Genomic DNA, 19,426 nt, shown 5'->3' on the forward strand with positions numbered 1-19,426 from the left:
GGAAGAGTGGTGGAGGTCGCAGTGCATTAAAAAGACAATATCAATGCCCCGTGGAAGAGTGGTGGAGGTCGCAGTGGAAAAAAAAGACAATATCAATTCCACTTGGAAGAGATGTGGAGGTCGCAGTGGAATAAAAAGACAATATCAGTGCCTCGTGGAAGAGACTTGGAGGTCACAGTAGCTTAAAAGATTGTTTTAATGCCCCTTGGAAGAGAGGTGGAGGTCGCAGTGGAATAAAAAGACAATATCAATGCCCCTTGGAAGAGTGGTGCAGGTTACAGTGGAATAAAAAGACAATATCAATGACCCTTGGAAGAGTGGTGGAGGTTACAGTGGAATAAAAAGACAATATCATTGCCCCTTGGAAGAGCTGTGGAGTTTACAGTGGTTTAACCAGAAGGTTTTAAGGCACAGTGGAATAGAGGTGGAGGTCACAGTAGCTAAACAAGACTCTTTTATTGCTTCTTGGAAGAGAGATGGAGGTCGCAGTGGATTAAAAAGACAAAATCAATGCCCCTTGGAAGAGTGGTGGAGGTTACAGTGGAATAAAAAGACAATATCAATGCCTCTTGCAAGAGCTGTGGAGTTCAGAGTGGTTTAAATTGACAGTTTTAATGCCCCTTGGAAGAGACGTGGAGGTCACAGTAGCATAACAAGACGGTTTTAATGCCCCTTGGAAGAGTGGTGGAGGTCGCAGTGGATTAAAAAGACTATCAAATCCCCTTCGAAGAGTGGTGGAGGTCGCATTGGAAAAAAAAACAATATCAATGCCCATTGGAAGATTGGTGGAGGTAACAGTTGAATAAATAGACAATATCAGTGCCTCTTGGAAGAGCTGTGGAGTTCAGAGTGGTTTAACCATGCGGTTTTCATGCCCCTTGGAAGAGACGTGGAGGTCACAGAAGCTTATCAAGACTGTTTTAAAGCCCCTTGGAGGAGTGGTAGAGGTCGCAGTGGATTAAAAAGACAATATCAATGCCCCTTGGAAGAGTAGTGGAGGTTACAGTGGAATAAAAAGACAATATCAATGTCCCTTGGAAGAATGGTGGAGGTTACAGTGGAATAAAAAGACAAAATCAATGCCCCTTGGAAAAGTGGTGGAGGTTCCAATTAAATAAAAAGAAAATATCAATGCCCCTTGGAAGAGTGGTGGAGGTTACAGTGGAATAAAAAGACAATATCAATGACCCTTGGAAGAGTGGTGGAGGTCGCAGTGGAATAAAAAGACAATATTAATGCCAATTGGAAGAGTGGTGGAGGTCGCAGTAAAATAAAAAGACAATATCAATGCCCCTTGGAAGAGTGGTGGAGGTTACAGTGGAATAAAAAGACAATATCATTGCCCCTTGGAAGAGCTGTGGAGTTTACAGTGGTTTAACCAGAAGGTTTTAAGGCACAGTGGAATAGAGGTGGAGGTCACAGTAGCTAAACAAGACTGTTTTAATGCTTCTTGGAAGAGAGATGGAGGTCGCAGTGGATTAAAAAGACAAAATGAATGCCCCTTGGAAGAGTGGTGGAGGTTACAGTGGAATAAAAAGACAATATCAATGACCCTTGGAAGAGTGGTGGAGGTTTCAGTGGAATAAAAAGACAATATTAATGCCTCATGGAAGAGTGTTGGAGGTCGCAGTAAAATAAAAAGACAATATCAATGCCCCTTGGAAGAGTGGTGGAAGTTACAGTGGAATAAAAAGACTATATCAATGCCCCTTGGAATAGCTGTGGAGTTCACAGTGGTTTAAACAGAAGGTTTTAAGGCACCGTGGAATAGACATGGAGGTCACAGTAGCTAAACAAGACGGTTTTAATGCTTCTTGGAAGAGTAATGGGGGTTGCAGTGGATTAAAAAGACAAAATCAATGCCCTTTGGAAGAGTGGTGGAGGTTACAGTGGAATAAAAAGACAATATCAATGCCTTTTGAAAGAGCTGAGGAGTTCAGAGTGGTTTAAATTGACGGTTTTAATGCCCCTTGGAAAAGAAGTGGAGGTCACAGTAGCTTAACAAGATGGTTTTAATGCCCCTTGGAGAGTGGTGGAGGTTACAGTCGAATGAAAAGACAATATCAATGCCTCTTGGAAGAGCTGTGGAGTTCAGAGTGGTTTAACCAGATGGTTTTAATGCCCCTTGAAAGAGACGTGGAGGTCACAGGAGCTTAACAAAACTGTTTTAATGCCCCCTGGAAGAGTGGTGAAGGTCGCAGTGGATTAAAAAGACAATATCAATGCGCCGTGGAAGAGTGGTGGAGGTCGCAGTGGAAAGAAAAGACAATATCAATTCCACTTGGAAGAGATGTGGAGGTCGCAGTGGAATAAAAAGACAATATCAGTGCCTCGTGGAAGAGACTTGGAGGTCACAGTAGCTTAACAATATTGTTTTAATGCCCCTTGGAAGAGAGGTGGAGGTCGCAGTTGAATAAAAAGACAATATCAATGCCCCTTGGAAGAGTGGTCGAGGTTACAGTGGAATAAAAAGACAATATCAATGACCCTTGGAAGAATGGTGGAGGTCGCAGTGGAATAAAAAGACAATATTAATGCCACTTGGAAGAGGGGTGGACGTCGCAGTGGAATAAAAAGACAATATCAATGCCCCTTGGAAGAGTTGTGGAGGTTACAGTGGAATAAAAAGACAATATCATTGCCCCTTGGAAGAGCTGTGGAGTTTACAGTGGTTTAACCAGAAGGTTTTAAGGCACCGTGGAATAGAGGTGGAGGTCACAGTAGCTAAACAAGACTGTTTTAATGCTTCTTGGAAGAGAGATGGAGGTCGCAGTGGATTAAAAAGACAAAATCAATGCCCCTTGGAAGAGTGGTGTAGGTTACAGTGGAATAAAAAGACAATAGCAATGCCTCTTGCAAGAGCTGTGGAGTTCAGAGTGGTTTAAATTGACGGTTTTAATGCCCCTTGGAAGAGACGTGGAGGTCACAGTGGCATAACAAGACGGTTTTAATGCCCCTTGGAAAAGTGGTGGAGGTCGAAGTGGATTAAAAAGTCAATATCGATGCCCCTTGGAAGAGTGGTGGAGGTCGCAGTGGAATAAAAAGACAATATCAATGTCCCTTGGAAGAGTGGTGGAGGTCACAGTGGATTAAAAAGACAATATCAATGCCCCTTGGAAGAGTGGTGGAGGTCGCAGTGGAATAAAAAGACAATATCAATGCCCCGTGGAAGGGACATGGAGGTCTGAGTAGCTTAACAAGATTTTTTCAAATCCCCTTCGAAGAGTGGTGGAGGTTGCATTGGAAAAAAAAACAATATCAATGCACATTGGAAGATTGGTGGAGGTAACAGTTGAATAAAAAGACAATATCAATGCCTCTTGGAAGAGCTGTGGAGTTCAGAGTGGTTTAACCATGCTTTTTTAATGCCCCTTGGAAGAGACGTGGAGGTCACAGAAGCTTATCAAGACTAGAGATGAGCGTTGTTCTACTCGAACTGTTCGCCAATCTCAAATTCGAACTGTTTTGGGCGGTGTTCGAGCCGTTCGGCGAACACGAACAATTTGAGTAAAATTCGGCTGTTCGAGGTTATCATAGAATGGTAGAGTTGGAAGGGACCTCCTGGGTCATCTGGTCCAACCCCCTGCTCAAAGCAGGATTCACTAGATCATCTCAGACAGATGTCTGTCCAGCCTCTGTTTGAAGACGTCCATTGAAGGGGAACTCACCACCTCTCGTGGCAGCCTGTTCCACTCATTAATCACCCTAACTGTCAAAAAGTTTTTTCTAATATCTAATCTGTGTCTCCTCCCATTTAGTTTCATCCCATTGCTTCTAGTCTTTCCTTGTGCAAATGAGAATAAAGATGATCCTTCTACAATGTGACAGCCCTTGACATATTTGTAGACAGCTATTAAGTCTCCTCTCAGTCTTCTTTTTTGTAAGCTAAACATTCCCAAATCCTGCAACCGTTCCTCATAGGACATGGTTTGCAGACCAGTCACCATTCTGGTCGCTCTTCTCTGAACTTGCTCCAGTTTGTCTATGTCTTTTTTAAAATGTGGTGCCCAAAACTGTACACAGTATTCCAGATGAGGTCTGACCAAAGAGGAGTAAAGACCGATAATGACTTCACGTGATCTAGACTGTATGCTTCTGTTAATACATCCCAGAATTGTATTTGCCTTTTTTGCTGCTGCATCACACTGTTGACTCATGTTCAGTCTATGATCTATTAGTATACCTAAGTCTTTTTCACATGTACTGTTGCTTAGCTCTATTCCTCCCATTCTGTATATGCTTTTTTCATTTTTATTGCCCAGATGTAGTACTTTGCATTTTTCCCTGTTAAAAACCATTCTGTTGGTTGCTGCCCACTGCTCCAGTTTATTTAGGTCTTTTTGAATCCTCTCTCTCTCTTCTCTAGTATTAGCTATCCCTCCTAGCTTTGTGTCATCAGCAAATTTAATCAGTTTACCCTCAATTCCTTCATCTAAATCATTGATAAAGATGTTGAACAATACAGGTCCCAGGACGGAGCCCTGTGGTACCCCACTTGAGACATTCATCCAGCTGGATGTGAAGCCTTTTACAACCACCCTTTGAGTCCGATCACTAAGCCAGTTATGAATCCACCTAACAGTTGCCTGGTCCATTGCATACTTGGTCATTTTTTCAATAAGGATGGTGTGAGATACTTTGTCAAATGCTTTGCTGAAGTCAAGATATACTATATCTACAGCATTTCCCTGATCCACCCAGTCAGTGATTCTGTCATAGAAGGAAATTAAGTTAGTCTGACATGACTTGTTAGTTACAAACCCATGCTGACTCTGGTTAATCACTTCATTCTTATCCATGTACTTACATACATGTTGTTTAATAATTTGTTCAAAGATCTTTCCTGGTATAGAAGTCAGACTCACCGGCCTATAGTTCCCTGGGTCCACCTTCTTCCCCTTTTTGAAGATAGGAACAACATTTGCTCTTCTCCAGTCTTCTGGGACTTCTCCTGTTCTCCAAGAATTTTCAAAGATTATGGAGAGTGGTTCTAAAATTTCTTCTATGATCTCCTTCAGTACTCTGGGGTGTAATTCATCTGGACCTGGAGACTTGAACTCATTTATGTTAGCTAAATATTCCCTCACAATCTTTCTGTTTACAGATAACTTGGATTCCTCTATTCCTTTAAAAGGACAGTGAAGATCAGTTGATGTTACATTTTCTTTCTGAGAGAAAACAGATGCAAAATAGGAATTAAAAAGTTCAGCCTTCTCAACATCCTCTCTTACCATTTCTCCATTTTCATCCTGTAAAAATCCTATAGCATCTTTGACTTTTCTTTTACTTTTGACATACCCCCAAAATCCTTTTTTTATTGCTTTTGACATCTCTTGCAAGCCTTAATTCATTGTCAGCTTTAGCTAACCTGATACGTGCCCTGCAGGATCTGCAGACTGCATTATAATCTTCTTTAGATATGCCTCCCTCTTTCCATTTAATAAACATTTCTTTCTTTCTTTTTAGCATGTGTTTAAGTTCTGTGTTCATCCATCCTGGTTTCCTTAAATGCTTCCCATTCTTCCTACTTTTTGGGATTGTTAACGATTGTGCTTTGAGAATCTCATTTTTAAAAATTTCCCATCCTTCCTGGACATTTTTGTCCTTAAGGACATCCAGCCATTGGATCCCTCCTATTCTCTTTCTGAGTCTCTTAAAATCTGCCTTTCTAAAATCTAACCTTGAAGTTTGAGTCTTCACATGTCTTCCTCCTCTAGTTATCGAAAATTCTATAATAGCATGATCGCTGCCTCCTAGGGTCCCAGCCACCTTTACCTCCTCAACCATTTCCTCCCTGTTTATAAGGATTAGATCCAAAGTAGCAGATCCCCTTGTTTTCTCCCCTACCTTTTGGAAGCTAAAGTTGTCAGCAAGAGAGGATAAGAATTTGCTTGACCTGTTAGTTTTACTTGAGAGAGATTCCCAACAAATGTCTGGATAGTTGAAATCTCCCATGACCACTACGTCGTATTTTTTGGAGAACTTGGTCATTTGATACATAAAGAGTTCATCCATATCTTCAGATTGCCCAGGTGGCCTGTAGTAAATGCCTACAATGGTGTCCTTTCCGTTGTTCTCTCCTTGTATTCTTACCCAAACAGTTTCCACAGAACTCCCAGTCTCTGAAGCTTCAATGTCTGTGCAGATATACGCTTTTCTAACATACAATGCAACACCTCCTCCTCGTTTATCAAGTCTGTTTCTTGCAAATAAGTTGTATCCTTTTAGCCTTTTATTCCAATCATGTGTATCGTCCCACCAAGTTTCAGTGATTCCAATGACATCATATTCCTTTTCCTGCATTAGTAGTTCCAATTCTCCTTGTTTGTTGCCCATGCTTTGTGCATTTGTATAAAAACATTTTAGTTTGTGATTGGTTTCTCTTCCTCCCATATTTTTATTATTTAAATTGTTTTGTCTTTGTTCTTCCTTTCCACTTCCAGTAGCAGAGATCTCAATAGTATTTGTCAGCTGTATTGCTTTTTCTGGCCTTTTGCTTCCCTTCCCACATTGTTCTAGTTTAAAGCTCTTCTGATGAGTGTAGCAAGGCGACTTCCAAATACATATTTTCCAGTCTTCGTAAGGTGCACCCCATCTCTAGCAAGTAGTCCATCGTATAGGTAATTCATTCCGTGATCCAGAAATCCAAATCCTTGTTGATGGCACCATCGACGTAGCCAGTTGTTCACCTGTAGAATCTTATTCCACCTCATTGTTCCATGGCCATCCACTGGGAGGATGGATGAGAAGACCACCTGCGCTCCGAATTCTTTCACTTTCTTGCCTAAGTCTTCAAAGTCACTGCAGATGGTTTCCAGGTCCTTTCTTGCGGTGTCATTTGTCCCCACATGTATTAGCAGGAATGGGTAGTGATCTGTAGGTCTGAAGAGTCTTGATATCCTGTCAGACACATCTTTAATTTTTGCTCCTGGAAGACAGCACATTTCTCTTGAGGTTATGTCTGGTCTGCAGATAGCGGCCTCTGTTCCTCTTAACAGGGAATCCCCCATGACCATCACTCTCCGTTTTTTCTTCACAACATTCTTCTTTCTCCATCCAGGAGGATTCTGAGGGCTTACAAGGTTATTCATTGCTGGCAAAGTCTTATTTTGCTGTATTTCTTCATGGTTCTCCTGCGTGAGAGCCTGGTACTGGTTCCTGAGCAGTATGGGTGCTGACTGCCTCTCGATCCTCCTGCTTCTGTGGGTCACATGCTTCCATTCCTCTGTTTCGTCAGGTGCAGTTCGAATTTCTTCTCTTTCTGAATCATGAAGAGATAATTCTGCTCTGTCTAAGAACTCTTCACCTTCCTTAATGATTTTCAAGGTAGTTAACCTCTCTTCTAGATTTCGCAACTTTTCCTCCAACAGGGACACAAGCTTGCATTTCTGGCATGTGAAGTTTGGCTTTTCCACTGGCAAGTCTGTGAACATGTAGCAGGATATGCAGCTCACCAAATGGCTCCTGGACTCTTCCATGTTCTTATTGTTAATGTTCTGAAAACAGTGAAAAAAGCTTAAAAAAAAAGCTTCAAAATGCGTGCGACGGTAGGCGCGCGGTTTACCGATGTCCTCTTTTCAGCTCCAACAGCCAAAATCCAGTATTCTTTGAGCTCGCGGAGACTCTTCACTTACCCCAAAATGCAGTGGGAATATGCAAATTATCTCCTCAGGACTCCTCCCCTGGTTTACCGATGTCCTCTTTTCAGCTCCAACAGCCAAAATCCAGTGTTATTTGAGCTCACGGAGACTCTTCACTTACCCCAAAATGCAGTGGGAATATGCAAATTATCTCCTCAGGACTCCTCCCCTGGTCTTTTTTATGTTCGATAACTGTTCGTGTACCAAAATCATAACTGGATTTTTTCTCAGTAATGATGAAAATTAATGTTAATACGCAGTTTGAGTGTACAGCGGGGTGGGGGGAGGGGCAGGGGATGGATCTCTGCAGGAACAATGAAGATCTCCATTTTTTTTTCTCTTTCCCGCATTTGCAGTGGGGAGGTGCAATCTGTCAGCCTATCAGCAGCGCACACACGGAGCGAAGTGCTTTTTTTCACACAAGCAAGGGCATGTGTCATTGGCAGTGTATGTCACATGTCCTTGCCCTATAAGACCAAGCCATTTTCCCCGTCGCCACCATTTTCTCACTGCTGCAGCTGCGTGTTAGACGGCACCGCTGTTGCTGTGTGCGCTATACCTTGTTAATTTCAAGCCAATTTTCGCACAAATCTACAGATAGCTTGGGAGTAGGGAATAGTTGTGATTGCAGTCCTTTTAAGGACTAGGTTACAGCATTTCCTACGACTTTTATCAGGGAGGTCTGTGCTCTTAAATAGATAGATTGTGGGAGTAAAGACTAATTGTAATTGGAGTCCTTTTCAGGACTAGGTTACATCAGTTCCTATCAGTTTTTGCCAGGCAGGTCTGTGCCAGTGCTGTGCAAGTTTTTTTCACAGCATTTGGCTGAATCTAGCAAAGCTAATCCTTTTTGGCCTATTGCAGAGTGTGTTAGTCAGTGGAGTAGCCTATCTATGTTGCAAGATATACCACCTGTGTATAGAATACCAATTTTTTTTACTGCACCTAGTGAAGTAAAATCTTTTGGGCATAGCATCATTCTATTAGTGCATCTATACTGACCTCCATCAGGTTGCAAATTGAATATAATTTTTTTCTGCATCTAGCTCTGAAAAAATATTGGGCTTCTAGCTGTGTGTGGGACTTGTTCTATTAATCCATCTATACAGACCTCCATCAGGTTGCAAACTGAATATATTTTTTTCTGCATCTACCTCTGAAAAAATATTGGGCTTCTAGCTGTGTGTGGGACTTGTTCTATTAATCCATCTATACAGACCTCCATCAGGTTGCAAACTGAATATATTTTTTTCTGCATCTACCTCTGAAAAAATATTGGGCTTCTAGCTGTGTGTGGGACTTGTTCTATTAATCCATCTATACAGACCTCCATCAGGTTGCAAACTGAATATATTTTTTTCTGCATCTAGCTCTGAAAAAATATTGGGCTTCTAGCTGTGTGTGGGACTTGTTCTATTAATCCATCTATACAGACCTCCATCAGGTTGCAAACTGAATATATTTTTTTCTGCATCTACCTTTGAAAAAATATTGGGCTTCTAGCTGTGTGTGGGACTTGTTGTATTAGTCCATCTATACTGACCTCCATCAGGTTGCAAACTGAATATATTTTTTTCTGCATCTACCTCTGAAAAAATATTGGGCTTCTAGCTGTGTGTGGGACTTGTTCTATTAATCCATCTATACAGACCTCCATCAGGTTGCAAACTGAATATATTTTTTTCTGCATCTACCTCTGAAAAAATATTGGGCTTCTAGCTGTGTGTGGGACTTGTTCTATTAATCCATCTATACAGACCTCCATCAGGTTGCAAACTGAATATATTTTTTTCTGCATCTACCTCTGAAAAAATATTGGGCTTCTAGCTGTGTGTGGGACTTGTTCTATTAATCCATCTATACAGACCTCCATCAGGTTGCAAACTGAATATATTTTTTCTGCATCTACCTCTGAAAAAATATTGGGCTTCTAGCTGTGTGTGGGACTTGTTCTATTAATCCATCTATACAGACCTCCATCAGGTTGCAATCTGAATATATTTTTTTCTGCATCTACCTCTGAAGAAATATTGGGCTTCTAGCTGTGTGTGGGACTTGTTGTATTAGTCCATCTATACTGACCTCCATCAGGTTGCAAACTGAATATATTTTTTTCTGCATCTACCTCTGAAAAAATATTGGGCTTCTAGCTGTGTGTGGGACTTGTTCTATTAATCCATCTATACAGACCTCCATCAGGTTGCAAACTGAATATATTTTTTTCTGCATCTACCTCTGAAAAAATATTGGGCTTCTAGCTGTGTGTGGGACTTGTTCTATTAATCCATCTATACAGACCTCCATCAGTGTAATGCACACGCCCGGGCTGAGAGGCGTGTGCGTGTGCTTGTAGTGATTCCACTGGACCGTGCCGGAGAGTGAATGCCTGGAGGGGCGTAACTAGGTATTCACCCGATCCGACCAGGGTCGCACGACGGCATACGACGCCAGTGCACCAAGGAGGAACCGAGCAGAAGGACCAGGTGCTACTCCAGGACAGACCCCGGACACGGCTGTTGACCCACACAGGGGAATACAGGAACAGACTGGTAGGCTGGCACACAGACTGGTGGGTATAGGCAGGCACGACTGGTATGCAGGCAGGCGGGTATGCAGGCAGGGTTGTACAGGCAAGCACAGCTAGAGTGCAGACAGGGAGGCACTAGCAGGTAGGAACACAGGCGGGATAGGACCCAGTACACACTGGGACTCAGGAACAATACAGGCAGAGGGGTACAGGCAAGCACAGCTAGAGTGCAGACAGGGAGGCACTAGCAGGTAGGGACACTGGCGGGATAGGACCCAGTACACACTGGGACTCAGGAACAGAACCACAGATGTGGCGGACAAACACAGCAGAGTGAGGCCGCCCAGAGAGGTGGGTGAGAACAGGGCAGGACAAGGCCGTCTGGAGCGGTGAGCAAGAGTAGAGCAGGACAAGGCCGCCAGGAGCGGTGAGCAAAGGGTCAGAGCTGAGCGAGACTGCCGGAGCAGTGAGCAAGAGTAAAGCAGGACGAGACCGCCTGGAGCGGTGAGCAAGAGTGGAGTAAGACTGCCGGAGCAGTGAGCAAAAGGATAAGAGCGGAGCGAGACTGCCAGAGCAGTGGGCAAAAGGGTCAGAGCGGAGCAAGGCTGCCGGAGCAGCGAGCAAAGGAGTCAGAGCAGGCTAGAACCGCCGGAGCGGTGAGCAAAGGAGTCAGAGCAGGCTAGAACCGCCGGAGCGGTAAGCAAGGCAGAGCAGGGGGGACAGGGCTCTGTTCACACGGAACAGACAGGAAGAGAAAGGCAGAGCCAGATACCCACAGGATACTTGCAGTGAAGTAGCGAGTGGACCACAAACTCACAAACGGGAGTACAGAGACAACAAGCAGGAGTTAGGTACGAGTTCAGACTCTGCAGAAAAAGGAAGGGAACGGACATAGAGGCAAAACAGGTAAAGGATAGGAAAGAGTTCAGACTGGAACTGAGTGTACGGAGGAGACCGACACTGCAGCGGGATACAGGAGCGGGTCTGGGAATACGGACCCCAGAGAGGCAGGACGAACAGGCAAGGAGCGTGTTCAGACAGGACAGACAAGATACAGGAACAGGTCTAGGTAATCGGCCCCTAGAAGGCGGGAGGAACAGGCTAGGAGCGTGTTCAGACAGGACAGACAAGATACAGGAACAGGTCTAGGTAATCGGCCCCTAGAAGGCGGGAGGAACAGGCTAGGAGCGTGTTCAGACAGGCCTGGAAATACAGCCTCCAGGTGTTAGAACCTTGCTGTTAGGTTTTTTTTCCTTTGCTGGTCACATGACCTTGTTGGCCTATTTAGTCCTGCTCCGCCCTTCTGGCTTTGCTGGACTTCATTGTATATCTACTTTCTAGCTAGCCTGTGCTCTGTATCTACTCTGTTAGTTTGCTTGGTCTACGGACCTCTATGTTCTATCTATTTTGTTTGTTCGTCTGTCTGCTACTATTTCTGTTAGGAGGTGTCCCATATTCCTCCCAGTCCTTAGTACTTGTAGGGATTCCCTCCCCACATCTATAGGTCTTCGTACAGACTAGATTAGGACTTTAGCAGGTCTGATCGCAGGATCAGGTTCCCTGTTACATCGTAGGGATTCAGCTGAGTCCTATAGTAGGGACAGATCTCCTCTCTTTCCTTAGCTTTGGTAGCAGAACATAACAGTAAGTCCAGCCTGCAAATTCTCTAAGGAAAGATTTTTCTGTTCCATCATGGTGTCGGTTCAGGATTTGGCTAAACACCTGCAGGGACTCTCTCTGGAAGTGGCCGAGCTCCGTCAGCACGTGAGTAACTGTCCTGGAGCATATTTCTTGGAGCCTAAGGTATGTTTGCCGGATTTATTTTTTGGTGAACATCGAGAATTTTTTTCATTTAAAAATGCTTGCTTATTGTATTTTCGTTTGAGACCCAAGTCCTCTGGGGATGAATCCCAGTGCGTAGGGTTCATAATGTCACTTTTGCGCAAAGAGCCTCAGGAGTGGGCCTTTTCTTTGCAACCTAGTGATACATGCTTCAGATCAGTGGATAGTTTTTTTTCTGCTTTAGGACTATTATATGATGATCCTGACCGTGTGGCATCAGCTGAGACTGAGTTGAGACATTTAAAACAAGGATCAGGTAATGTTGAAAAATATTGTACTCATTTTCGTCGTTGGTCCACTCAAACAGGGTGGAACGATTCTGCTCTGAAAAGTCTATTTCTTGCTGGGCTCAGTGAAAGGGTTAAAGACCTGCTAATTGCTTATCCTACACCTGAGGATTTGCAACAGGCTATGCAATTAGCTATACGGGTGGATAGAAGACTGCGTGCTAGGGTTAATGAGAGCAAATCCTCTGCTATGTCAGTTTCTGGTTATGATAATGTGTGTACTAACAGTGGTGAACCGATGGAGATTGGATCGGTGGCACCTCGCTCTCAAGAAAAAGACCGTCGTTTTTCGGAAGGCTTGTGTTTCTATTGCGGAAAATCTGGTCATTTGATTAAAGGCTGTGAGCTTCGTATGAAGAAAGAAAAAAAAATGGTCAGTCACGCCCGTATTGCCTGTTTAAATTCCAAGGGTATATTTTTAGCTGCTTCCACGATTGCTCAGGAAAAATTAATGGAATTTCGGGTGTTTGTTGATTGCGGGTCTACACTGAATGTAATTGATGGGGGATTCGTGGAAAAACTCAATTTAAAACCTGAACCTTTATCATCCCCCATTGCTGTGGTTTCTGTGGATGGCTCCCCTTTGAAGAATATTACTCTCAAGGTCAGTGAATTTCCTCTCACTATTAATGGTGTTCACCATGAGAAATTGGATTTGGTAGTGTTGAATAACTTGCCTTCTCCAGTAATATTGGGATTGCCCTGGTTAAAATTTCACAATCCTGTACTGGATTGGTCTACCAGTGAAATTAAATCCTGGAGCCATAAATGTTATGACAAGTGTTGTAACGGGCGTATTGCAGCTTTGGATAGGGGAGAATTGCCTGTTCCTATTCAGGATTTTTGGAGAGTTTTTTCTGAGAAGGAATCGCAGGTTTTGCCTCCCCATAGAGACTATGATTGTTCTATTGAATTTGTCCCTGGAGCGACTCTTCCTAAAAGTCGTTTATTTAACCTTACTATTCCTGAGAGGAAGGCTTTGGAGGAATACATACAGACAAGTTTGGCCGCCGGTCACATTAGGCCCTCTAAGTCTCCTGTGGCGGTTGGATTTTTTTTTGTAAAAAAAAAGGACGGCGGTTTACGTCCTTGTCTGGATTTTCGTGAGATTAACAAAATTACGGTACGCAATCCTTACCCACTGCCATTGATTCCTGATCTGTTTAACCAGTTATTGGGGGCCAAGTGGTTCTCTAAAATTGACCTTAAGGGGGCATACAATCTGTTGCGCATGAAGGAGGGTGATGAATGGAAGACTGCTTTTAACACTCCTGTGGGTCATTTTGAGAATCTGGTTATGCCTTTTGGTCTTACTAATGCTCCTGCATTTTTTCAGAATCTGATTAATGACATCCTTAGACCTTTGATCGGTAAAAATGTGGTTGTGTATTTGGATGACATTTTGATTTATTCGCCAGATCTGGAGTCTCATTGGCGGAGCGTGCGTGAGGTATTACAGTTATTAATGGACAATTCGCTTTTTGCTAAGCTGGAGAAATGTGAGTTCGCTGTACAGAGAATTATTTTTTTGGGTTACATTATCTCCAGCAAAGGTTTTGAGATGGATCCGGTTAAGGTTCAGGCTGTGCAGGAATGGCCTAGGCCTATTGGTTTGAAATCGATACAGAGGTTTTTGGGTTTCGCCAATTACTATAGAAAATTCATAAAAAATTTTTCTAGTATTGTCAAACCTCTGACTGATCTCACCAGGAAAGGTGCTGATGCGGTTCAGTGGTCTTCTGAGGCCATTGAAGCTTTTGTGTATCTCAAGGAGAGGTTCACCTCTGCTCCTATCCTTATGCAGCCTGATGTTACTAGGCCGTTTTTGGTTGAGGTTGATGCTTCCTCTGTGGGGGTTGGCGCAGTATTGTCTCAGGATAACGGGGATGGATTACATCCCTGTGCCTTTTTTTCAAAAAAATTTTCGGAGACTGAATTGAATTACGATATTGGTAATCGGGAATTATTGGCTATTAAACTCGCATTTGAACACTGGCGCCACTTCTTGGAAGGTGCGGAATTTCCCGTTCAGGTTCTTACGGATCATAAAAATCTGATATATCTTGATGCTGCCAAGCGCCTGAATGCCCGTCAGGCTAGGTGGGCACTGTTTTTCTCGCGGTTTAATTTCTCCGTTACTTACATCCCTGGTACTAAGAATGTTAAGGCGGATGCCTTGTCTCGCAGTTTTTCTCCCATAGTCGGTGCTGAGAAAGAGGAAAACATTTTACAAGAAGGTGTTGTGATAGCTGCTTTAGACTCCGTTTTGGAAGATGAGATTCTTAAAGCTCAGGAGAATGCCCCATCTAACACTCCTCATGGGAGGTTGTTTGTGCCTGGGACCTTTAGGAGAGATTTGTTTGTTGAGTGTCACGAATCTCGGTTGGCAGGTCATCCCGGAATCTCTGAGACCAAGAGACTGGTGGGTCGCAGTTTTTGGTGGCCTGGATGGCAGAAGGAAGTCATTAAGTGGGTGCGCCAATGTACTATATGTGCTAGATCTAAGTCCTCACATACTCCTGCTGCGGGGTTGCTTTGTCCTTTGGAGGTCCCCAGTGCTCCTTGGACACATTTGGCTATGGACTTTATAACTGACCTTTCCCCCTCTGAGGGTTTTACTGTCATCTGGGTGGTCGTGGACCGTTTTAGCAAGATGTGTCACTTGGTTCCCTTCGTCAAACTGCCCTGCGCTAAAACTCTCGCTAAGGCCTTTGTCAAGGAAATTGTCAGACTTCATGGTGTTCCTACTGACATTGTTTCTGATAGGGGTCCTCAGTTCGTGGCTCGTTTTTGGCGTGCCTTTTGTGACAGGTTGGGAATTCATTTGTCGTTTTCGTCCGGATATCATCCTGAATCTAATGGCCAGACAGAAAGGAAAAACCAGGATGTTGAGCAGTTCTTGCGTTGTTTTGTGGCAGACAATCAAGAGGGGTGGTCTGAGTTTCTGCCACTTGCCGAATTTGCTCTGAACAATCATACATCTTCTTCTGCTGGTTGTTCGCCTTTTTTTTGTTGTTCTGGGAGACATCCGTCGTTTGGGTCGTTCTCCAAGTTGGGATCTGCCGTGCCTGAGGAGGAGAATTTTTCCGGTGATTTGGAAAGAGTTTGGACGGATGTGCGTGGTAATCTTCAGGAGGCCAACAGAAAATCTAAAGACTACTTTGATAGGAAACGACAGGAGGTTTTGTTCGCTGTTGGTGACATGGTTTGGTTGTCCTCTAGGAATCTGCGGTTGAGGATTCCTTCTAAGAAATTGGGTCCCAAGTTTGTAGGGCCCTTTAAGGTGCTTCAGGTTGTCAACCAATCTGCTGTTAGGTTGGAGGTTCCTACCTCCTGGAGAATTAATCCGGTCTTTCATGTCTCTCTGTTAAAAAAAGCTGTTGTGTCGGATGGTGACGCCTCTGCCTCTGTTCCTCCGGTGGTGGAGGACGGGGAATATGAAATTTCTCGCATCCTTGACTCTAGACGGTATAGAGGTAGTTTGCAGTATCTTGTGGCCTGGAAAGGTTTCGGACCCGAGGATAACTCTTGGGTGAGGTCAGATGATGTTTCCGCGTCCAGACTTATCAGAGCGTTTCACAGGAGATTTCCTGATAAGCCTGGTCCTAGGGGATCCGGAGGATCCTCTTAGAAGGGGGGGTACTGTTAGAACCTTGCTGTTAGGTTTTTTTTCCTTTGCTGGTCACATGGCCTTGTTGGCCTATTTAGTCCTGCTCCGCCCTTCTGGCTTTGCTGGACTTCATTGTATATCTACTTTCTAGCTAGCCTGTGCTCTGTATCTACTCTGTTAGTTTGCTTGGTCTACGGACCTCTATGTTCTATCTATTTTGTTTGTTCGTCTGTCTGCTACTATTTCTGTTAGGAGGTGTCCCATATTCCTCCCAGTCCTTAGTACTTGTAGGGATTCCCTCCCCACATCTATAGGTCTTCGTACAGACTAGATTAGGACTTTAGCAGGTCTGATCGCAGGATCAGGTTCCCTGTTACATCGTAGGGATTCAGCTGAGTCCTATAGTAGGGACAGATCTCCTCTCTTTCCTTAGCTTTGGTAGCAGAACATAACACCAGGATAGGCAGACAAGAGAACACAGACAGGACTCAGTTCAGACACGGGAACTGATACCGCAAGGCAGGAGACATAGACAGGACTCAGTTCAGACACGGGAACTGATACCACAAGGCAGGAGACATAGACAGGACTCAGTTCAGACACGGGAACTGATACCGCAAAGCAGGAGACAAAGAACGGGACCTGGCACCTTCAGAGTGCAAGCACACACTGAAAGAAACACTATGCTCAGGCAGGGATAGATGGGAGCAGCTGAGCTATATTCCAGGTGACAGACAGCAATAGGCTGAGGACGCACAAGGGGTGTGACCCACAGCAGGTACAAAAAGCAGGAAGTGATTGGGCGCCGCCCTTAAGCAGCAGAAACAGACACAAACAGACAGCATGGAGGGAAGCCAGAGAGACATTCTGGACTGGAGATCAAGTGCGCGCTCTTGCACAGTGGGAGATGGACCACCATGCAAGGACGCCGCCAGGTATGTTACAATCAGGTTGCAAACTGAATATATTTTTTTCTGCATCTACCTCTGAAAAAATATTGGGCTTCTAGCTGTGTGTGGGACTTGTTGTATTAGTCCATCTATACTGACCTCCATCAGGTTGCAAACTGAATATATTTTTTTCTGCATCTACCTCTGAAAAAATATTGGGCTTCTAGCTGTGTGTGGGACTTGTTCTATTAATCCATCTATACAGACCTCCATCAGGTTGCAAACTGAATATATTTTTTTCTGCATCTACCTCTGAAAAAATATTGGGCTTCTAGCTGTGTGTGGGACTTGTTCTACTAATCCATCTATAAAGACCTCCATCAGGTTGCAAACTGAATATATTTTTTTCTGCATCTACCTCTGAAAAAATATTGGGCTTCTAGCTGTGTGTGGGACTTGTTCTATTAATCCATCTATACAGACCTCCATCAGGTTGCAAACTGAATATATTTTTTTCTGCATCTACCTCTGAAAAAATATTGGGCTTCTAGCTGTGTGTGGGACTTGTTGTATTAGTCCATCTATACTGACCTCCATCAGGTTGCAAACTGAATATATTTTTTTCTGCATCTACCTCTGAAAAAATATTGGGCTTCTAGCTGTGTCTGGGACTTGTTGTATTAGTCCATCTATACTGACCTCCATCAGGTTGCAAACTGAATATATTTTTTTCTGCATCTACCTCTGAAAAAATATTGGGCTTCTAGCTGTGTGTGGGACTTGTTGTATTAGTCCATCTATACTGACCTCCATCAGGTTGCAAACTGAATATATTTTTTTCTGCATCTACCTCTGAAAAAATATTGGGCTTCTAGCTGTGTGTGGGACTTGTTCTATTAATCCATCTATACAGACCTCCATCAGGTTGCAAACTGAATATATTTTTTTCTGCATCTACCTCTGAAAAAATATTGGTCTTCTAGCTGTGTGTGGGACTTGTTGTATTAGTCCATCTATACTGACCTCCATCAGGTTGCAAACTGAATATATTTTTTTCTGCATCTACCTCTGAAAAAATATTGGGCTTCTAGCTGTGTGTGGGACTTGTTCTATTAATCCATCTATACAGACCTCCGTCAGGTTGCAAACTGAATATATTTTTTTCTGCATCTACCTCTGAAAAAATATTGGGCTTCTAGCTGTGTGTGGGACTTGTTGTATTAGTCCATCTATACTGACCTCCATCAGGTTGCAAACTGAATATATTTTTTTCTGCATCTACCTCTGAAAAAATATTGGGCTTCTAGCTGTGTGTGGGACTTGTTCTATTAATCCATCTATACAGACCTCCATCAGGTTGCAAACTGAATATATTTTTTTCTGCATCTACCTCTGAAAAAATATTGGTCTTCTAGCTGTGTGTGGGACTTGTTGTATTAGTCCATCTATACTGACCTCCATCAGGTTGCAAACTGAATATATTTTTTTCTGCATCTACCTCTGAAAAAATATTGGGCTTCTAGCTGTGTGTGGGACTTGTTCTATTAATCCATCTATACAGACCTCCGTCAGGTTGCAAACTGAATATATTTTTTTCTGCATCTACCTCTGAAAAAATATTGGGCTTCTAGCTGTGTGTGGGACTTGTTGTATTAGTCCATCTATACTGACCTCCATCAGGTTGCAAACTGAATATATTTTTTTCTGCATCTACCTCTGAAAAAATATTGGGCTTCTAGCTGTGTGTGGGACTTGTTCTATTAATCCATCTATACAGACCTCCATCAGGTTGCAAATTGAATATAATTTTTTTATGCATCTAACCCAGCCAATAGTTTTGGCCTAATACCACAGTTTGGCCACTCAGCTCTGCTCGGTTCCCATCCATTGTTTTTTTGTGCAAACAACTCCAGAGTTGTGAATTAATTAACCACCAAAATGAGTGGAAAAAGGCCTGCTGCTGGTGGAAAGGGGAATAGGCGTGTTGGGAAGGGGAAAAAAGGTTGTGTCTGTGGGGTAGGTGTTAAAGCAACAGTAACATCTGCAGAAGAAAGACCATCTTCCAACCAAACTAAAATGTCTACTTCTTTTAGCGGACAATGTGATAAGATCCCTTTCCTACGGCCACTCCAATCGCTACAAATTCCAGATGAGGCACAAAAACAGCAGGTGCTTCAACGGATATCAAGTGCTCCTTTAAGTGGGCTCTCCTCCACATCAACTTCAACATCACAAATACTCCAGTCCTCAAAGGTGTCACCCCAATCGCACTTGCTTCCTCACAGCTCCCAAATCTCCAGCTGCCCATCTGAGTATGAGGTAGAACAGATGGTTGAGTCTGCAGAGCTGTTTACTCATACTATAGCCTGGGAATCAGAGGTCGACTCCAGCGCTTCTGTGAATCCAGACGAGGAAATGATCTGCACTGATGCCCAGAATCTTTATGAGTCGGATCCAGGACCAGACGCAGAAGGTTCTGACCATAATGTAGACCCTCATTCCCAAACTGTAACTCCTGTTGGTGGAGACAATGAGGAAGACGATGATAAGACTCAAATACCTGATTGGAGCGACAACTTTAGTTTTTTGTCAGGGCAGGAACAGGTTGGTTTTGAGGACGACGGGTGTGA

This window comes from Phyllobates terribilis, unplaced genomic scaffold (assembly GCF_046119375.1).
Source record: "Phyllobates terribilis strain yellow unplaced genomic scaffold, ASM4611937v1 Scaffold_114__1_contigs__length_5359813, whole genome shotgun sequence".
Lineage (NCBI taxonomy): Eukaryota > Metazoa > Chordata > Amphibia > Anura > Dendrobatidae > Phyllobates > Phyllobates terribilis.